We start from the raw sequence: 18,397 nt of genomic DNA, 5'->3' as shown, positions 1-18,397 counted from the left end.
GAGGTTGACATAGGAAAAGAACTATCCTCATAACTCTTAATTCATTTTTTAACGAGGTCGACATGAGATCAAAACTATCCTCGGGACACAAGCTTGAACTAGGAAGGACTCTGCTTGTTGGAATGCGCATGCCCCTAGTGCAATGGCGCAGGAAGGTACATGCCCCCCAAGCTTCATTGCATTCAATAAAGTGGATGGAATGAAGCTTCACGAGATCTTAATTGAAAGACGCAATTGGAAGAGGGGGAATTGTTTCATTTTTTAACGAGCTTGACACAAGACAAGGAATTGTTCTCCGACCAGCCTAGTTTCATTTTTAAAGGAGCTTGACACCGAAAGGAACTATGCTCCACCAAAAATTCATCATAATGAATAGAAAGTCGGGGCTTCTGGTGGGCTCCAGTATTGTACAATAATGCTACAACTCCTGGAGCTTCCTATCTCTAAATTTATCAACCCGGTAGTTCGTACAAACTTGGAAGCGACGGTGCTGTATGCACAAGTACTAGCTCTTGTCGCAGCTGTCACTTGGTCAGCTGGCACAAGTGCGCTAGGCTCAAGCCAACTTCTATATGTCTCATAAGAAGCTTTCTAAATGATGGACGAAGGCTATCTCAAAGGAAATTAATCTACTTTGCAAAATTGAACTGAAAGCCAACCAAAACATGGAAACCCTAGTAAACCCTAATCTGACTAGTTTAACCTCTATGATGCAATAGTGAGAGGTGCAAATGTCTGAAAATGATGCCATTACTTCTAGTGATGTGAAATGCATGAACTCAAACTACTTCCATTGAAAGAACATTGTTTTTGTATTTTTGCTTAAGTGGATGGAGTGATTATGATTTTGTTTCTTATTACGGTTTGGCTGTGCAGAGGTGGTTCGAAGGAAAGAAAGCTTGGGAAAGGTCAGGAGGGCTAGGAGAGGTCCAGAGGATCCAAAACATCATTCCATAGAAGTCCACAACGTTTAGGTGCTCGGCAACCGAGGTTACAGGTTTCTACAGGATGTCTACAGGGGATCCTACAGGAAGCTTGGGATTTCTACAGGGAGTCTGCTAACTTCTACAGGATGTGCTGTAGTGGGAGTTCTGGGTGATGGAGGAGTGGTATGAGTGAATGGGTAAGGTGAAGGAGGAGTTTGTGTGGCGCAGGGACAAGATCTGAGGTGAGGAAAGAGTGAGTACAGTTGGTTGGTGAATAGAAGGGTGGAAGCAAGGCAAAATTAAAAAGATGGAGCTACGTGAGAAGTAGAAGGGTTGGAAGGCTAACGAGCTGAACAAAGGTCGAGCAGGTGGCTTTAGGTGTGGTTGAGAAGAAGAAGAACACGATAACGTGATGCTATGCAGTGTAAAAGAAAAAAATCCTCTATATCTTGCACAAAACCGAGAATTCCATCAACCTATTCTAACTGTGTTATTAAACCAATGAACAGCAATGTAAAGTGTGGAGAAAAATCGTGCATGGTGCTGGAACGAAGCAATAGTGCTTAAGAGCAAAATGCATGGATGGATCTACAATTGCAATGACTGTGTGGCAGCTTGCATGAAAGCATGAGACTGCGTTTTTGGTGGTTGGTACAGCCCACACCCCCAATCTCTAGACAGAGATGGCAGCGAGTGCACTATCAACCTTTTTTGGAGCTCTAATGAATTACAATCCTCCTACTCTAATCTAAACAACTGAAAGCACTTGAACTGTAAAACTAATCCTACTCAATCACATACAAGAAATCAAATCAGCAGACTGTAAATTCTAAATGCATGTCAAAACAGAGGAAATAAAGTGCTGCAAGGAAACAAGTAACAATACAAAGAAGAGGAGGTCTATTGCTCTCATGTTTGGCCCTAACTGAGAGCTATAGCTCCCTTAGAAACTCAGAATTGGATCAAAAGCTGCCTGTCTTTATTGAATAATCATGAGTCTAATGCCATGCCAAAACAGGCTTACAAAGAGCAAAAACCGAGCTGTAGCTCGTGCTTAGAAATTGCAACAATAGTTCAAAAGTTCAAAAAGCTTCCTATCAAAGGCTACGGCCTTAATATTTATAGAAGATGAGGATCAAGCTGGCTTCCTCAATTAATGGAGCTCGGCTGTCCAACTAAGAGTTAAACTGCTGTAAACTGCTGTCCCTGTAGAACATGTTGGCTGCCTTTAAGCTCGGTGGGAGAGTTGTTGGAGCTCGGAGTTAGGGTGGAGATCACGAGGGAGGTTATTTAAGGCTGTAGACAACCTCCCTATAAACCTGCAATGCCACCTTTGCTGTCTCCTTGTCTCCTTCTGCGTGGTCTTTGCTCCCTTTAATGCCAAAAAACCTGAAATCATCATGTATTAGCCACATAGATATAATGCCTGCCCTTCTTCCTACAAATAACACGAATATACCAAGAAATGAATGCATAAGTGATAAAAGATGAAGGGTTGAGCAAGGTAAGTAGGCCAAATAAGCGCAATTTGTTACCAAAAATTGGGGCTCATCATCACCCCCCAGCTAAAATATTTGCTCATCCTTGAGCAATTTAGTCCAAATCTTCATCCTTCATTGCTTTTACTGCTTCCCTTACATCCCAAGCCTCTGTGGTAGTGTCCTCCTTGCTGATATGAAACCCAGCTTTCCTGTTCACACTCTTCCCATTGTTCACTGTCATCCTCCTCTGTGTTGCCTTCAGTCAATCCTAGCAGTAGTGGTGGGCTAAGTTTAAGGCCAATCCAGCTGGCCTGGAGGTTTTGCATGGATTTCTTGTAAAGGTCTACCCTTACCAAAGCTTCCCTCATCCGAGTTGGGGTATGGTACTCTCGGATTTTCAAACTGTGTGCCAAGGTATTCCATCTGCGTGTGCATGCTTGGCAACATTTTCTCCTAACAGTCTTTCCATGTCTTCAAAATGAGCTATGGCTTGGGCATGTTGGTCCATAAATCTCAAGGAAGCTGTGGGATTAGTAGACAACTGTTGGTGTGCTGAGATGAGTGCAACCGGATCCTCTGGTTCTGCTCGAATGAACAATGGCTCGTTCAATTCTCGGTTCATGACCGATTTTGCTTCAGCTGATCTTTGATCCTCATGGTTCAACCATGAAGCGAACGCCATCAATTGCATATCACCCAAGGCAGTATTGGGATCCCAGGAGACTTCATTAGGCAAAGCCAAATGTGGAGGTAGAACTCTGCCAATTTGGCTTATCTTCTGACGAACTAGTACTGCACAACTCAGAAAATTGCTGTGGGTTTTGGACCTGAGAAATACCTCTTTGTGCCAAGGTATTTATTTGGAACTGTAGCCATTGATCTTTCAAGTACAAACCATAGGATTTTGTAGGTTGTCTGCACTGTATTGCCTCCATGGCCCAACTGGCCATGCAGGCCAATTGTGCTTCCTTTTGCTGCAGCTGTTCTTTTAGAGCTTGCACTTCAATTTGTGCTTGCTGTTCTGCTTCCTGTAGAAGTGTCATTGGTCCTCAAGACCGGTGGCCAGCTCCTTTTTGCCTTGTTGTTCTTTGTGGTGTCTTTGGAGGATGTACCTGCCCTTGCCCTTAGCTCCTGTAGCTGCAATCTTAGCTTCTGGTTTTCTTCCTGTAGGTACACTCTTTGGCAATTAGCCACATGTTTAGCCATGGCGAATTCACTCCTGACCTCCTTGAGTTGCTCTTGTAAGGGACCTATGTCCGCCACACCCCTTGACTTGGCGATTTGCATCCATGTGTGGGTACGGACTCTTTCTTCTTCTAATGCAAAAAACAGGGGTACAATAAATTTCTGCGGTATGATTTTGCCCGCCTCTAAAAAGGTGTAGTATGAACTCAGACTAGGCTGAGGGCTGGGCTCTGGTATATGTTCTTTTTCTGCCTCTTTAGGTGGCTCTATCTCACCCTCCCTTGGTGGTGATGAGGGTCCTTCTCCTTCCCTCTTCTCTGTTTCCTGTAGCCGGGCCAGAGTGTCCTGTAGAACATTTTCAGCCTCCTGTAGCCGAGCCTTTTCAGTCAACAGGTCTAACCTTTCTTGCCACGTATTTTTCTTTGGACTCCCCTTCTCATAGGTGACTGTTATCCTTGAGGGGGACTTTTCCTTGGGAGAAGCAGGGGCATCTTCAATGACAATCGGGCTGCTGGACGAAGGCTGTGGCTTGCCCGTCTTTATCCTAACACTTCTTCGAGCTTTAAAGTATAGAGGGGTCTCCCTCTTTCTCTTTTCTTTTGGCTTAGGTGGCGTGCTGAGGCTAGCTAGTACAGCTGCTGCCTCCCTTGCTAGAATGTCCGCCTTCTTCTCCTTGGGTTTCACCTTTTCAGGGATTCCTGTAGAAGACCCTGTTTTAGCCAATTTCGGGCTTCCTGTAGAAGCCCCTGTTTTGGTAATTTTCGGGCTTCCTATAGAAGCCCCTTTTTCAATGATTTTCGGGCTTCCTGTAGAAGACCCTTTTTCTGTTTTCGGGCTTCCTGTAGAAGCCTGTTTCTGCTTTCCTGTAGACACAGGTGTCGCCACCTTGGCTTGCTTTGCTGCATGGGTTTTGCTTTTTGGTTTGGTTGCGGGTGCTGATGAGGTACTTGGGCTGATGTGGACCTTGTCAGCTTTGTCCGTTCTGCTCTGCAACCTTTTCTCTCTTGCTGACAAAATGGGTGTGTCACCTTTTTCCTCAGCATCCTTTTTCTCGTGCTTCCTCCTTTGTTCTTTCTTCTGCACTGTGGTTGGGGTCTTCTGCCTGTTTCTTTCTTTTCTGTGGCCACTGCTTCTTTTTCCTCACTGCTGGAGGAACCCGTTTCTTCAGTCAACATCCTTATGTCTCCATCTCTCGTCAAATTTCTGAATGATTCCCATGAGAGGGGAACCTTATATGAATGAAGCGCATCCTCCACAAGAAGTTTGATTAACCCATGGTGGGCTACCTGATCTGGTATGCCTTCTTTTAACTTTGTGGCACACTCAATTAGAGACTGTAGCAGGAAATAAGGAATGCTCAGTTTATTTTCTACAGGAAGATGAATCTGGTGTCTCAATTCAGTGAGCAACCTGAAGTGATACGCGTACACGATGCTAAAACGGCCTTCACAGGTTATATACTTCATGATTTGCAGGCTAACTTCATTCCATGGTGGCAGCAAGCTGGTTCTTCGCACCCCATTTTTGTCCTCCGTGAATTCCTCCTCAGGTGGAAAGAATTCTTTCTTTGCCTGCTGGCTCAACTTCCTTTCTTCCTTATCCCATGGCAAACCCATTGGAAGTTCAGTAATTCGACTGATATACTGCGGGGTGAGCTTGAGGCTTAGGCCCCTGAAGTTCACGGTGGCCAGCGTTTTGGATTTCGGCCTCAAGGCTTGTAAAAATTCTTCTGCCACTTCGTCGTCATGACCCTGCAACTTGTCACAAAAGGATATCCATTGTGCCCATGTGAAGAGCTCTACCACCTCTGGGTTTTCTCTTAATTTTGATGAATCAGTGGGTTCCCGTCTAATAAACCCACCCGACATGATAAAAACTGTGCTAGAGGTGGCGAATGCGGACAAAGTTTAGCTTACGGAGACAGAGCGTGGAATTACGCTTCTGTTGTGAAAATAATTCACAACTTATCCCTGAGGACCTTACACAGTTTAATTCACTGACATCCTATAGAACGACAGTCTATGCACAACAGACAACAATTTCGACCATTTCCTACAACCAGACTGTAGACGACGATCCTGCCACCTTTAAAAACCAATTGCATGGAGAGTTCAGGGTTACCTTTTTATCTGCCACCTTTTTACGTGAGGACCCGCCTTCCTGTAGAAACAACTTTCCTGTAGGAGCAACTTTCCTGTAGGAGCAGCGCGTGATCCCTGGGGAAGACTGCAGTTGGTCTGCATTCTCGGTGGTGCTTCACAGCCGTTTTGGTAGCCAAAGGCTTGGAGTTTTGAACTGCAGAGAGATATGAATGTGCACTCGAGGTTCGAACGACGAATGATAAATGCATGCGGCCAATCTAGCCGATTAGATTTGAATCGGCGGAATCCGTGGTGCGGGGGGTGAGCTGTCCCCGCCAGACCGTTGGATGACGTCGTCCCATCATTTGACTGCACGTTCACTTACTACCGCATCATCCCTCCAGCAGATCCGCCTCCGTTTCTTCTGCTAAATCCATTTTTACCGACGGGGATTGTCCTCACGTGTGTGTGCGGATCATTCATTTTGTCACGGCCGCCACCCAAACATCTGACTGGACCATTAACCGGTCGACGTGGCCAGTCAACTGGCCATACAGCCGCTCAACCCATTCACTTTACACTTTGCAAACAATTCAAAGTAAAATTCATGCGATCTGACGGAAGAAAGGGTCGAGACACTTACCTGCGCGGCTACAACACGATTTCTCGGGTTTTGGACGATGATGAATGGATCTACCTGCTGCTGGTGAATTTGCACAGGCCCGGAGGTTCACGTTTGCAGGCTGCCGACGATGGAGTTGATGCTTGGCTGCATGCGTCCGCGTTCATTGTATATGGCCAGCGCTGTGAATAGTATACACTCTAGCGGGCTTAACTGTTACAGGACTCCCGCGGGATGTCTTGTAACAATTCTTCCTCCTTGGGTGCATGCTTCACGATGAAGGATCTGGCCTCCCGATTACGCTCCCAGGGCTTCTGGATGACTAGGACGGATATGGTATGAGATCTCAGAGTTTTTTCATTTAAAACTTGCTTTTTCTGAGAACTCATCGATCTGCTTTGCTGGTGCAGGTAACTTCGTTGCATGTCGACAAGGATGGCAGGACGAGGTGACAACAATGTGCAAGGGAGATAACAATAGCTTGCATGCGTCCAAACCGATCCTTAGTCGTTAGATCTTCTCATAACATGGATTCTGGACCGTCCTGGGCTTCTACAGGAAGTTTCCTGTAGAAATACAGAGCTTCCTGTAGAAAGGTTGCGTTTCCTGTAGAGAGTCTGCACCTTCCTGTAGAAAATCTGCATCTTCCTGTAGAAAATCTGCGTCTTCCTGTAGAAGACTCAAGCTGTAATAAAATTGCACATACCTTGGAGAAAATGAGTATTCTTGGAGGAGGTGCTGGTGAGGTCTCCTGACAGCATGATAAGGATCCTGAGCTCTGAGTTGAGAGGCTTCCTCTCCTCCATAGAACACCTGCAACCTGCATGCAATTTTACATAATGAATCTGCTGACCTTGTTTTTTTTTTTTTTTTTTTCTCTTTTTTTTCTTTTTCTTTTTTCTCTTTTTTTTTGAAAGATAACAGGGGCGCCTCATTGAGGTTTTCACCCTTGCCATCTGCCTTAAGCGCCTCAAAGAGGTTTTCACTCAAGGATCTTTTTCCAATCTCCTTTTTTTTTTTGAAAGACAATAGGGGCGCCTCAATGAGGTTTTCACCCCTACCACCTGCCTTGGGCGCCTCAGAGAGGTTTTCACCCAAGGATCTTTATTATTATTTTTTCTCTTTCTTTTTTTTTTTTAGATCTTTCAGGGTATGCCCAAAGGAGAGGCAGAACCCTTCTCTATGACTAATACTGATTTCTCCCTAGTTTTGATGAACTCTTGTCTTGAGAGAGGCTTCCTGTAGATCTTCAATCTATGCCCATTGACAAGCATGGGGATGGCTTCCTCATCAATGGTCCGAATAAGTACAGATCCATTGTCATGACATTTTTCCACTGTATATGGTCCTAGCCATCTGGTTCTCAGTTTCCCTTGAAATCTTTGTATCTGGAGTCATACAACAAAGCCCAATCTCCAGGCTGGAATTGCTTGTCATGGAGATGTTGGTCATGCCACACCTTTCTCTGAAGTTGAACCACTTCTGAGTGAAGGAGGGCCTGCATTCAGTGCTCATCCAGTCCATTCAGCTGCAATAACCTTTCTTGTTGTGCATGGCTGAGATCTAGATCTAGCTGAGCTGCCATCCTCAAAGTGTTGTATTCAAACTCAATGGACAGCAAAGCTTTCTTCCCATAGACCAGCTCATAAGGTGTGAAGCCGGTGGTGGTCTTCCAGGTGGTGTTGTAAGCCCATGTGGCCTCAACCAGGCGATCTGCCCTGTCCCTTCTGCTGCTGCTCACCACCTTAGTCAAGATCCCTTCTAATGCTCTATTGGTGACTTCCACCTGCCCATTTGCTTGAGGGTGATAGGGGGTGGAAGTCCTATGCTTGATCTTGTGATGAGCTAGTAGATCTTCAACTAAGTTGGATGTGAACTGGCTCCCTTGATCGGTGACCAGCTCTCTTGGGTAGCCAAACTTGTAGAAGATGTTTTCTCTTAAGAACTCGGCCACCTTTTCTTCTGTTGCTGCTTTGATTGCTTTAGTCTCTGCCCACTTTGTTAGGTAGTCAGTACACACAATGATGTAAGACCTTTGCCTCGAAGGAGGGTTGATAGGACCCACAAAGTCCATGCCCACTTCTCAAATGGCTCAAGAGTCACTTGAGGTTGGAGAGGCATCTCATCCCTTTGAGTCGGTTTCCCCATTCTTTGGCATTGGTCACATCGGCTGATATATCTTCTGACATCTTGATGAAGTGTGGGCCAATAGTAGCCTGCCTGCAGGATCTTGAAGGCAGTCCTCTTTGCTGCAAAATGTCCTCCACAAGGCCCATCATGACAGGTGAGGAGGATATCAAAGATTTCCTCCTCCCTTACACAACGCCTTAAGATCTGATTGGGGCCAAGCTTGAACAGATTGCCCCCGATCCAAGTAAATGAGGCACTTTTTCTGATGATTCTGCTCTTCTCTCTTGAAGATAGGTGCGAAGGGAACTGTGCTGAAACAAGGCAGTTTGCTATATCAGCAAACCATGGAGAGAGTGCTGAGATAGCAAACAGATGTTCATCAAGCATCTGGTCATCCACCGTTCCATCCTCATCTGCAGACAAATCCAATCTAGATAAAAAGTCAGCAACAAAATTTTCTTTACCTGGTTTGTCAACAATGGTCAAATCAAACTGCTGCAACAAAAGTAACCATCTAATAATACGAGCATTCACATCTGGTTTATTCATTAAATATCTAATGGCAGCATGGTCTGTATGTACAAATGTTTGATAGCCAGTGATATAGTGTCGGAACTTGTTCAGTGCATGGACCACAGCCAAAAACTCCTTCTCAGTTACAGTGTAATTCAGCTAAGCTTTGGACAAGTTTTTACTAACAAAGTAAATGGCATATGGAAGTTTTTGTTCGATTTGTCCTAAAGCTGCGCCTATGGCTTTGTTCGAGGCATCAGTGTGGATGTGGAAAGGTAGGGCCCAGTTTGGACCTCTCAGGATTGGGGCTGACATCAACTTGTCCTTTAATTCATTCAAAGCCCTCTGACAATCATCAGTCCACTTAAATTCCACATCTTTTGCCAACAGGCCAAACAATGGCGAGGCTAGCTTGCTGAAGTCCTTAATGAATCTCCTGTAATACCCTGCTAATCCTAAGAAACTCCGAACATCCTTTACCTTTTGAGGAGGTGGAACCTTCTTGATGAGAGCAATTTTGTTAGGATCCACCTGTAACCCCTGGCAAGAAATGGTATGGCCTAACACGGTCCCTTCAGTCATCAGGAATTCACATTTTTCAGACTAAGGGACAGGTTCATCTCAATGCATTTGGTTAGGACTTTTCCCAGATTGGACAATGCTTCCTGGAAATTGGCCCCATAGGGAGTGAAGTCATCCATATAGATTTCCACTGCATCATGGGCCAGCTCCGAGAAGATGCTCAAGACAGCTCTCTGGAAGGTAGCAGGAGCATTGCATAGCCCAAAGGGAAGAACTCGGTAGGCAAAGGTACCCCAAGGGCAAGTGAAGGTGGTCTTATCTTGGTCTTCCGGGCTGATTTGAATCTGGTTGTACCCACTAAACCCATCCAGGAAAGAGAAGAACTTCTTTCCTGCCAGCCCATCCAACACCTGATCTATGAAAGGTAGAGGGAAATGGTCTTTCTTGGTAGCTTTGTTCAGTTCTCGGTAGTCCACACAGATTCTCCACTTCCCATTCTTCTTGGGAACCAACACCAGAGGGGACACCCATTCACTATCTGAGATGGGGTAAATGAATCCGACATCCAACAGTTTTTGCAGTTCTTCCTTGACTATGTCCTTAAGGGCTGGATTCATTCTCCTCTGAGGTTGCCTAACTGGTTTACAACCCTCTTTGATGTATATGTGATGGGTACAGACCGAGGGATGGACTCCTTTCATCTCCTTATAGCTCCAAGCAAAAGCATCTAGGTGACTGGACAACAGGTTGCACAACTCCTTTTCCTGGGAAGGAGATAGGGAGGAGCTGATCTTTAACGTTCTCTCAGGGCCGAACTCCACATTCTTGACTCTGGGAGTGTCAGGGTTGGTCGTAAAAAGATCCACTAGGGTGCTGGCTTGGGCATCCTCCACCAATTTCTCTAAGGATAGTGCACTGGAAGGTGGATTCTGGATCAAGGTCTCAATCAAGTCATCCTCGGTTGGGGTCTCTTCTGGTGGTATCTAGGGTGCACAAAGGTGCTGAGTACACTTCATCCTCATCCCCTTCCTCCAACCAAAGTGGTAAGTCATGCTCTAAGGAAGGTTGGGCAGGAGGGTATAGGACTAGCTGCTTGGACATAGGACCATTTTTGATGGTCATATTTCCTGCACGACAACTTATGTAAGCATCTGCAGTGGCTAACCAAGGCCTTCCCAAAATAAGAGGATATCCAGTAAGCTTTGCCTTGGGTTGCAGAACCAAGAAATCTGCAGGGTATTCCCAAGAGTCGACAGAGACCAAGACATCCTCCACAATCCCTTCGGGAGTCACAGTGGAGCGATCTGCAAGTTGCAGAACTGTCGAGGTCTTCCTCAAGGAACCCTGAAGATTGAGCCTGAGCATGGTGTCCTGGTCATCACATTAATGGCAGCCCCCAAATCAATCAAAGTGTGAGGTATGATGATGCCATTGATGTGGACATCCACTACAGGACTCCCAGGATCTAGATACTTTGGGCAGATGACTTGTCCTAACATAAGGTCAGACAGTTGTCCTAAGACATTGACGGTTGAAGCATCTCTCTTTCGCCTGCCTGGGTGTTTGAAACACTTTTCCTTAACCAGTTTGTTGTATATTGGCACATCCTTGATGGCTTGGAGAAGTGGTATTTTTACACACAACTGCTTGAGCTCACCCAGAAGCTCATCCTCCTCTGGGTTGGGTTGTGTGGTGGCTGTTAGTCTCTCAGGAAAGGGTGGAATAGCCTTTGGTTCACTTTCCTGTTTATCTTCCTCATCCTCTGGGGGAGGAGGTTGGCGATCTGGAAGAGTCTTGCCAGATCGAAGATTGATCTCCTAGATCTCCACAGCATAAGTAGGGCATGATGTTTCCCCAGCGTATACCTGCTGGGCCTGTCTATTGTTGGGGTTCGGGTTCGGTTGAGTAGGTATTTGGGGTTGCCTTGGAGGAGCAGGAGGTAATGGTTGAGGTTGAACTGGTGGTGGAGGCAAAATGGGAGTGTTGTATTGGGGCCTCCACCTCGACTGAGGTGCATTCCACTGAGGCTGTGGCTGGGCCTGTGAGTGATAAGAATGAGTAGTGGGTGGAGTAGGGTACTGAGGTGGATAAGACCATGGAGGAGGCATAGACCAGGAAGGATGAGCAGGGGGACCCCAGGAAGGCATAGGAGTCGATTGGTTGGGGTTGTAATAAGCTTGAGGTGCCCCTTGCATCCCCTGCTGGTAAGTTCTAGGTCCTTGTGGCCTCCTTTGGTTGAGGTAATAGAGAGGTTCAGTGGGAGCTTCTGTCCCTTGGTACATGGCTTTAAATCCAGGTAAGGTTGGACATTGGTTTGTGGGATGGTCCTCCTCACAAACGAAACACACTTCAACCGAATGCAATGGACATTCGTTCTTAGGGTGCCTCCTGGTACATCTAGGGCAGAAGATAGCCAACTCTCTCTCAGCCTCTTCCTTCTTTTGCTGGATCCTGAATGTGTCCAGCTGCATGGCAATGGTCTGTCTCACCTCACTCTTAAGATCTTCCAATTGATTTGCAAACTCATGTTTGGAGAAAGGGACACCAGTTGAGAGGAGGATTCCTCTACCTCGTTTCCGAGCTGCCCTGGAGTGGTTTCTAAACACAGTCTTGATGTCCTCATAAGGCAGTTGGTAAATGTCGCCCCCAGCTAACATGTGAAGGGTATCTAAGAGGTCTTTGGGGACTCCTCGGAGCAGGACCAACTTGAGGGATTCAGGGTCAAGTGTGCACCTGGCCCGCTTATAGCTAAGTTGGAATCTCTCCTCATAATCCTCTAAGGACTCATCATTTCCCATGGTCATCCGAAAGATTTCTCCCTTGGTTTCCTTGGACCTACAGTAATCCTTGTACTTGGTATTGAAAGCTTGCTGCATCTGAGCCCAAGTGGTGATACTATTCCCAGGTAAGCCCATGAACTAGCGTAATGCTGCATCCTTAAGAGTGGAAGGGAAGAGTTTCAGCTTCTGCTCATCTTCAGTATAGTCATAGGTTCTACAAAGGACAACAAACTCGAACAGGAAGGTATCAGGATCTTCAATAGTCAGTCCATGGAAGTGAGGTAAGGCGGAGGGGCTAATGTTCTTCATTTTCATCTCTCCATTGGTCTCTCGGATGGGGAAGGCACCTTCTATTCTCTCATCTTCTCTTCTATTGTCAGCCATAGCTTCAGATGGGATGGTTTCTAATTCTTCTTCTACTATAGGATCTTCGTATATCTCAGGAGGTTCACCTATAGGTTCTTCTGGATCACTGTCACCGAAGAAGAGAGAAGGGTGACTCAGTGATGTGGTGGGGGTGTTGGGTAAGAATTTGCCTGTTTTATCTCGATTCCTACGAGGCATGAAATGGAAAGAATTTTTTGATTGCTTTTGTTTTTCTGCGGTACCTGCAAAACTGAAACAGATTGATCTACAACTAACTATAAAGATGCAGAATTAAACTGAAGGCAGGAAAGAACTAATCTACTTTGCTCAAATGAAATTGCAGGAATGGAAATGCTAGTCTACGCTTGCAGAATTGAAACACTAATCTACGCTTGCAGAAATGAAATGCTAATCTATGAAAGCAGGAAATGCTAATCTATGAAAGCAGGAAATGCTAATCTATGAAAGCAGGAAATGTCTATGCTACTTTTGCAGAATGGAAATGAAATAAACTACTTAGCAGAAGGCAAGAGTAAGGAAATAGAAGAAAAGCAACAATTTCTAATACTCTGACGCTTCCTCCGCGGCAACAGCGCCAAAAAGATGGTGGGCTCCAGTATTGTAGCAATAATGCTACAACTCCTGGAGCTTCCTATCTCTAATTTTATCAACCCGGTAGTTCGTACAAACTTGGAAGCGACGGTGCTGTATGCACAAGTACTAGCTCTTGTCGCAGCTGTCACTTGGTCAGCTGGCACAAGTCTGCTAGGGCTCAAGCCAACTTCTATATGTTCTCAGAAGAAGCTTTCTAAATGATGGACGAAGGCTATCTCAAAGGAAATTAATCTACTTTGCAAAATTGAACTGAAAGCCAACCAAAACATGGAAACCCTAGTAAACCCTAATCTGACTAGTTTAACCTCTATGATGCAATAGTGAGAGTGAAAATGTCTGAAAATGATGCCATTACTTCTAGTGATGTGAAATGCATGAACTCAAACTACTTCCATTGAAAAGAACATTGTTTTTGTATTTTTGCTTAAGTGGATGGAGTGATTATGATTTTGTTTCTTATTAGGGTTTGGCTGTGCAGAGGTGGTTCGAAGGAAAGAAAGCTTGGGAAAGGTCAGGAGGGCTAGGAGAGGTTCCAGAGGATCCAAAACATCATTCCATAGAAGTCCACAACGTTCAGGTGCTCGGCAACCGAGGTTACAGGTTTCTACAGGATGTCTACAGGGGATCCTACAGGAAGCTTGGGATTTCTACAGGGAGTCTGCTAACTTCTAAAGGATGTGCTGTAGTGGGAGTTCTGGGTGATGGAGGAGTGGTATGAGTGAATGGGTAAGGTGAAGGAGGAGTTTGTGGTGGCGCAGGGACAGAGATTTGAGGTGAGGAAAGAGTGAGTACAGTTGGTTGGTGAATAGAAGGGTGGAAGCAAGGCAAAATTAAAAAGATGGAGCTACGTGAGAAGTAGAAGGGTTGGAAGGCTAACGAGTTGAACAGAGGTCGAGCAGGTGGATTTAAGCGTGGTTGAGAAGAAGAAGAACACGATAACGTGATGCTATGCAACGTAAAAGAAACAAATCCTCTATATCTTGCACAAAACCGAGAATTCCATCAACCTATTCTAACTGTGTTATTAAACCAATGAACAACAATGTAAAGTGTGGAGAAAAATCGTGCATGGTGCTGGAACGAAGCAGTAGTGCTTAAGAGAAAAATGCATGGATGGATCTACAATTGCAATGACTGTGTGGCAGCTTGCATGAAAGCATGAGACTGCGTTTTTGGTGGTTGGTACAGCCCACACCCCCAATCTCTAGACAGAGATGGCAGTGAGTGCACTATCAACCTTTTTTGGAGCTCTAATGAATTACAATCCTCCTACTCTAATCTAAACAACTGAAAGCACTTGAACTGTAAACTAATCCTACTCAATCACATACAAGAAATCAAATCAGCAGACTGTAAATTCTAAATGCATGTCAAAACAGAGGAAATAAAGTGCTGCAAGGAAACAAGTAACAATACAAAGAAGAGGAGGTCTATTGCTCTCAGGTTGGGCCCTTACCTGAGAGCTATAGCTCCCTTATAAACTCAGAATTGGATCAAAAGCTGCCTGTCTTTATTGAATAATCATGAGTCTAATGCCATGCCAAAACATGCTTACAAAGAGCAAAAACCGAGCTGTAGCTCGTGCTTAGAAATTGCAACAATAGTTCAAAAGTTCAAAAAGCTCCTATCAAAGGCTACAGCCTTAATATTTATAGAAGATGAGGATCAAGCTGGCTTCCTCAATTAATGGAGCTCGCTGTCCAACTAAGAGTTAAACTGCTGTAAACTGCTGTCCCTGTAGAACATGTTGGCTGCCTTTAAGCTCGGTGGGGAGAGTTGTTGGAGCTCGGAGTTAGGGTGGAGATCACGAGGGAGGTTATTTAAGGCTGTAGACAACCTCCCTATAAACCTGCAATGCCACCTTTGCTGTCTCCTTGTCTCCTTCTGCGTGGTCTTTGCTCCCTTTAATGCCAAAAAACCTGAAATCATCATGTATTAGCCACATAGATATAATGCCTGCCCTTCTTCCTACAAATAACACGAATATACCAAGAAATGAATGCATAAGTGATAAAAGATGAAGGGTTGAGCAAGGTAAGTAGGCAAATGAGCCCAATTTGTTACCAAAAATTGGGGCTCATCAGCTTCCAAGATTGCCACTCCCGGTGGAAGGGAAACATCTTGGAAGTCAGGGCTCAATGCCCCCAGGACACTATGCACGATGGCGACATCACTGGATCCAAGCATGGGATAGGTGGCCACGTAGTTGATCTATGGTGGGGTAGATGCAACTGGTGGATGAAAATTAGGAGGGGACGACAACGGCGCAGGAGGCATCGGGGGACTGACGAATGACACTTGATCGATAGTCACAATTCTTCCATCGTGCAGAAAGAAAACCACACGGAAAAGCGAAGAAACGAGGGCCCCCATGGCGTAAACATAGTCGCGACCAAGGAGAAGACTAAAGTCTAAAACACCTTGGGTAACCAAGACGTCTATATAGACGGTCTTGCCTCCCAAAGTAATAGGGAACAAGGATAATTTTAGGGGCGAATGTTCGCCCTTTGGCGAAATTAAGGGTTTTAAATTTTTAGTGGGCGAATATTTTGTATCATAGTACATTTTTACAAATCACCTCAAATAGCCCACCTTATTTTAAGGGAGAGGGTAAAAAAGGTAAATTTAGCCTTTGAAATTAGGACTTACAACCTTCCATTCGCCCATTTTCAAGAATAGGTTTTATTTAAGTGAATCCATTCGCCCATTTTCAAGAATAGGTTTTATTTAAGTGAATCCTATGGGCCAAATACCATATTTATAAAAGAGGTATGGTAAATTAAAAATATAAATAAATGAGATGTATGGTAAATAAATAAAACATTTTTTATATTTACTCCATAAGTCACCTTATATACATGTAAGGGTGTAAACAAATAAAATATAAGTAAAGTGGAGGTATGGTAAATAAATACAACGTCTTTTTATACTTACTCAAAAGGTATGGTAAATAAATAAAAATATAAATAAACTAGACGTATAGTAAATAAATAAAACCTCTTTTTATATTTAGTCCATAACCCTCGTTCTATTTATGAAGGCTCAAGAAAGAGGTTTTATTTAAGTGAATCCTATGGGCCAAATACCATATTTGTAAAAGAGGTATGGTAAATTAATAAAAATATAAATAAATGAGAGGTATGGTAAACAAATAAAACATTTTTTTATATTTACTCCATAAGTCACCTTATATTTACGAACACCCAAAAAATGGGTTATATTTAGGTGAAACCTATGGCCAAAATACTATGGGACAAATACCATGGACTAGATTGTTATTAATACTATGCAAAAAACCATTATTAACCCTAATATTAGAATTAATAAAAATAAAAATGGCACATGGTATTGACCCATGGTATTCACCAAAATGGCACATGGTATTGACCCATGGTATTCACCTGGAATGTAGCCTATTTAAATGGGGGAATTAAACCAACGTGTAGCATATGCTAAGATTCACTAGGACTTTACAAAGTTTTATTATTTAGTGAAAGACTCGGCAAGATCTTACAATATTTTATAATTGAGTAAAATATTCGCCATGCCTGGTGAGAGATTCGCCAAAAAATTATATATACATATTATATTATTGATAAAATCGCCTTCCATTTTTCCTATATACCATGGAGATTCGCCCATTTATTATCTTTATAAATTTAGGGGGGGTTCTTAAAATTTTCCCTGATAGGGAACTTCGGGAGAACTCCTAGAGATGGACAGGCTCCTCCGTCAAAGGCCAACAGATTCTGAGTGACTGGCCCAAGCTGCGGGGAACCTAAAGCTTGCCAAGTAGTGTACGGCATAAGACTGACAGACGCCCCTTCATCCAAAACAGTGCCAGGTACTGCCTTAGCACAGGCATGTACTGTGATCTGGAAAGGCATATGGGATGGAAGGCGACCGGCGATCAGGCGATTCCAATCAAAGGAAGCGACCAGACTACTTGGTGGGGGAATCGTATGATTGCCCCCATGTGCTAAAGGAACCGAAGGAGAACCTTTGGGAGCAGCTGGGTTAGGAGAGTCATTTCGGGACTTAGGAGAATCTGAAGAGACGAGAAGAACATGGGCGTGATTCTCTTCCGAAACAGAGTGAGCGAGCGGCGGACTCGAGTCGACACTCTTTCCGACCAATGGTTGGTCTGGAACAGGCTGGGGACAGCCGGGTTCGGGAAGAGGGGCTTGGACAAGAGAAGAATTTGAATCAATCTCTTTGTCAGCAGGGGAACGATCTGTGGCTACAGAGAGACGTTGATAACCAACGAGAAGTTGGGGTGAAGGAGCTGTAAGATTTTCCAAGACAATGGAGGCTTTATCCATGAGTGGAAAAAGGTGAAGGGGATGATTGCTTTCACAAAGTCTACAGGGGATTCGAGTCTTCCCTTTTCCCTTACCATTCCCGACTGATAAGGTAGCATCGCCATGAGCTCCAGAGGACGATGAGGGCCGGGCCGGATCGCGAGACCATACTTCTAGTACCCTGGGAATGCTAGGACAATCGCGAAGAAGATGGTCCTCCTTGCATAATCGACAAGGAAACTTGACCTTCCGCGGAGGAACGGAAGGGGGTCTGACTTCAGGTGTACTTGAGGGGGTAGCTGCACTTGGAACCTCTCCCTTAGGAGCCTTCTTCTTCTTCGTCTTCTTCTTCTTCTTCTTAGCCACCTGGTTACTCGAATCTAGACTTTCACCGGGTGAAGTAGAAGATGAGGACGTAGAAGTGGGCGTAGAAGGGGAGAGATCCACCTTAGAATCAACATGATGTTGTTCAGGTGGAGGGACGGATTGACTAGATGGTGAGACGGTAGGGACCAAAGAGGTTGAGAACAACCAAACCGGCAACCCAACAGTTAACCCTGGGAGGGACAACGTTGCCATATAAGGAGCACCAACATTTCCAAAAGGAGCGAAATGACCAGGGTTCCCATCAGAGGGGATCCCTGGGTTGGTGAACCCCGGAAAAGTTGCCATCGAGAACGAAAAGAAGCCTACTCAAGCTAATGCAATCAAGATCTAACCGGGTAAATGTGAATGCGGCTGAATAAATTTTAAGATGCAAGGACACAACTTGACCTTTTCATTTTTTAAGAGTCGAGAAAAGGACAAAAAGATGACTCTAGTCTCCTTCGAATATTTAGTGAGCCCGAAGTGACAAGTGCTCAAGTGAGCCTTTT

Source organism: Pinus tabuliformis, chromosome 4_2 (assembly GCF_031772625.1).
Source record: "Pinus tabuliformis cultivar Carrire ecotype Pingquan chromosome 4_2, CPIR1, whole genome shotgun sequence".
In the NCBI taxonomy this organism is placed as follows: Eukaryota; Viridiplantae; Streptophyta; class Pinopsida; order Pinales; family Pinaceae; genus Pinus; species Pinus tabuliformis.
Note: the sequence above shows the minus strand (reverse complement) of the source record.